Below are 4648 nucleotides of genomic sequence, written 5' to 3' on the forward strand. Positions count from 1 at the left end.
TGGTTTTAATGAAATTGTGTGGTTGAGATTAAAACACAGGTCACACAATCTCAACCACACAATTTCATTAAAGTTAAATCCAACAGTTGGGAGCGTGTCCCCATTTTTTTAGAAAAATGGGGATCCCTCCCCTTAAGCAATATATATATATATATATATATATATATATATATATATATATATATATATGTATATATATGCTAGAATTTGCCTACACACTTTGTGTGTATGAACACATTTTTTAGAAAATGAGAAGGAGAGAGGGAGAGAGGGAGAGAGGCAGAGAGAAAGAACGTGGGGGAGTGAGAGGTTTTTGTTTTGTTTTTATTTAAAATAAATATTGGAGGTATTTTAACATCACCTGTAGATGATGCTTCAATAAAAAACAGTAAAATTTGGACCTGTAAAATTACATTATTGCCCATCATTTTTTTTGTGTGATAGAAGACTAATTTGTCTTTTTAACCTCTTTTGATTGACAAAGAGGTTTTATTAATTAGTAGAGATATATGGCCCAAAGGATTAAAGTCGTCCTCTTCTTAAAGTAAATAGGCCTCAGTGCCTCACAGAGTAAAGGCTTCACAAAGGAGTTTGCTGGCTTTCCCTCTCCCTCGATCTCCACCGACAACAGCGCAGCGACGGCGGTGCAGTGACGGTAGGGGGCAACAAGCAATGAAGTTGCTGTGCAATTATATATATATATATATGTATATGTATATATATATAATGGTCTCCCGAGAGCATTCCCGGTTGGGAGAAGGAGTAGGGCAGAGTCAGCTGAACCAGGCGTCATAGACGGAGCCGCCATGCCAGAGGAAGCTTCTGAGGTTAAAACCCGAGTTCTAATCTGCTGCGTGTTCTTCACCTTCTTCTTCCTCTCTACCGTCAGTCTGGTTGAAGGTTATGGCTCCTCTGCTCTGCGAAGAAGAAGAAGACAATTGGTTACTGAAGTAAGAGAAGGCAGCAATTCTTTTATAAAGTCACATAAGGTAAACAAGTGGAAGACCCATGCTCTCCACCTCACTTCTCCGGCAAATAATCATGCTCCTGAGTTCTCAGGAATGGGAAAAAGAAAAAGAATAAAAAAAAATAGAGAAGTTTAATGGTGCACGACACCATGTGACAAAAAAAAAACATATATATATAAGATAAAAGATCTTTGGTGCATCAGGCACCATCTTAAAAATAATAAATAATAAAAAGGTTTTAAGAATAAAAAATTAAAACAAAAGGCAATTGTAATGGTGCAGCATGGGTTTTGGATGGGTGCCGACATTTACTTTTTTAGAAACAAAAAAAAATACACGGGATAAAATAAAGCTTATTTATTGATATCTCTAAAAAAATTACGAATATTTGCATACATATAAATAAATAAAAAATTAAGGAAGACTTCACAAAGGTTGCTCATGGGAAGCCTCAGTACTCGGTAGAACCTCAGAATGAGGAGGCACCTGAGGTTGATTATTTGGAGCTTCAACACTTGGTAGAACTCCAGATGATAAAGTCACAAACATCTGCTGGTCACTCTGAATCTGACCTTTCGAATTCCTGCAACTAGTCAAGCAGCTCTCTGTTTTCGTGCTTGAACTCTCTGATTTCTTGTCTGAGACTTGCCACCTCAGCCATTAGTGATTCAACCTAGCGAGTTCGAGCAAGAAGGCGTTGGCCCATATTTGATACAAAGCCCGCACAATGAATACTGAAAGCCAGAGAATCTCAAACAGCCAACTAGTCGTACCGCTTGGAAAACATCCTGTTATCTTTAGGGGTAAGAAGATTCCTAGTTACCACCATAGCGGTTATGTTATTCTTCATCACAAAGTCCTCAACTGTAAGAGGATCATTAGGGGATAAGAAGAATGGCTGCCATATGTTATTGTGAGAAGACATGTTTGCATTTTCCACAACATTCAAATCTAAACGACAATCAGATGGGCAAGCCATTTTCAGAGATGATGAAGAAAAATGAGGTCAGATAAATCGAAATCTCAGAAATGCAAAAAGAGGGAAATTCCTACAGGCAACAACTTTCTGAGCACGCTTTTGAACACAATTGATGCCTAAATAAAAATGAGAGGCAACAAGGGCACTTGTTAAAAAAAAAAAAATTAATCAAAGAGGCACCGCTCTCTGAATTTCAAAAGCCAGATTTGCCTGAATAAAGTTTGTTAGCACTTTTTAGATCAATCTCAGCTTTTCAAATATCATGGGCAACTTTGTCAAAAAATCTCTGATAAAGTTGAAACGTGTAAATTTTACAGTTTCAATTACATCATTGTTGCCAACAAGCATGGGTGATAAAGCCACATCCGCACCACTACTTGCTATTGGGAAATCCTTATATATGTTTACCTTCGTCCTCCATGGCAAAGCACACCTCCAAAATGCCTAACTCTAATTCCTTACTGAGAGTGCACCTGCAACCAAACCTCTCAACATATTCAATCTTCATTCTTTTCGAGAATAATTGTTCAAACAAGTCACTCAAAATGCTCAACTCATTTCCTCAGCAAGAAAATAGTTTTGATCGAGAAGTTTTGCATTAGTATCAAAACCTTCTACTATTTTCTTCAAAAGCAAAAGTATCTCATATCATCAGGGACGAAAGCAAAGGTAACTCATATCATGCTTTTTCTCTGTCTTTTCCTTTGCCCTTCCTTTTGCCTGAAAGAAAGCAATCAGTCGAAACCTGAAATCAAACTTCCAACCTGGAACTAATTGCCAATAACCTGTGCATGGTTACTTACCCAACATTACTCTCGAGTACTCATTTTCAGCTGTTGTTAGGTCTCAAATTTCCTCAGCAAATACCTCAGAACAGTTGATATGATGTTGGCTTTTTACACTAAAGCTGCCAAGCATAGATGAGTCACTGAGAAGTGATGCTTTAAAGGATCAGCCAAAGGTAAATAGTTGCGCACCATTTTTTCTATGCAAAAGAAACAAGCAGAGAAGAATGCAGTGATGCACAATGATGAGTTGGAACAGATCACTATAGCATGATGCCCTTCCGTGCAGAACCGCATAATCCAGACGAATGAGTCTAAGTCAAATCCAAGCTCGGCATTGTTGCTCTAATCAAAGAGCTCAATAAGCTTCAACAACCTTTTACTAGCACCGTCACCGAAGAGCAAAGCCTCACCATGCAACACCGTTAAATCACCACTACCTCTTCAAAAGCAAAAGTATCCCATATCATTAGGGTCTAAAGCGAAAGTACTTCATATCACGCTTTCTCCTGTCCTTTTCTTTGTCTTTGTTCTTACCTGCAGGACAAGGAGAAATTGAGCAAACAATCGGCACTTGGAATCAAGCTTCCAGTTAAGAACTGACTGCCTGGAACCCCTTCCCTGATTGCTTACCTAGCATTGCTCTCAAGTACTCATCTTCAACTGCTGATGTACTTCCAGAGAAAATACCATATCTGCTTGGAGAACAGATAAGGCAAGTGAAAATGATACATCAAGCTCATGGATAATCAATAAGCACAACAACTGCATGTGCTGATTCATTCCCAACAAAGTCGAATCTCACTTACCAGGTGAAACTGCTCGAAATCCCATTTAAATTCAAGATCAAGCCTCGATGGCCCTTGAAGAAATCATAAGTCCGATTCAAGATCAAGTGTTCACCACCCTTGAATCAAATTCAGCTCCAAATAAAAGAAGTAATTCCGACCTTTGGAGCCCTCCAGCCCAGTTCAAGATTAAGCTTGTGGAAAGTCAACAAGCGCAACAAAACACATGCCGATTCATCTACTACCAAAGCTAAAGATCATCTACCACGTGAAGCTCCTTGCGGTCCAATTTCATTCAAGACCAAGCCTCAACAACCCTTAAAGAACCATCCAGCCTAGTTCAAGATTAAGCCTCAACGGTCATTGAAGAAATTTCCAAGCCCAATTCAAGATCAAGCCTCGACGGCCTTTAAATCGACATCTACATGAGGGACTTCAAAACAGATCTTCTACACATGACAAGCACACGTATATGACACACCTTGAAGTGGGGGCATTTGTAGACATCAAAATTTCGGTGAAATAAATGTTGCCAACGCATTAAATTTTCAACGTACCAAGGCATTCATGTCACATGCCACATGTCATATAAATTGTACACGTGGTGTGTGACTCAACAAGTCATCAAAAAGGATACGTGTCAACACTTGGCAGAAATGATTTATTTGATCTGATTATTATATTCAAATTAAGGCTTGAAAAACTCTATAAATAACAAGCCATTTCATTCATTCCAGGAGACCAATTGACATACATTTTCTCTATTCCTAAATTGAAAGAGAATTCATTCCCTAAAATCCTTAAAGCTTTGAAACTCTAAAGCTCTCAAGCATCCAACCTCCCAAATTCCCAAGAATTTGGAAGGATCAAGAAAGCTCTCTTTGTTCTTCGCCAACACCTTTAAAGAATTAACAAGCGCCCCTACACGTGCCAATTCTTCCTTTGCCACAAGCTAAATCCTTGCAGCCCTCGTTCATCCAAGATCAATTCACCGTGACCTTTGGATCAACGACACCCTACATCTCCAAAATCAACAAGCACAACCACACATGCCGATTCTTCGTATGCCCCAAGCCAAATTCTTAAGGTAACTATTCATCCCAGATCAAGCCTCGATGACCCTTAGAT

Source organism: Malus domestica, chromosome 05 (genome assembly GCF_042453785.1).
Source record: "Malus domestica chromosome 05, GDT2T_hap1".
NCBI classification, from domain to species: Eukaryota; Viridiplantae; Streptophyta; class Magnoliopsida; order Rosales; family Rosaceae; genus Malus; species Malus domestica.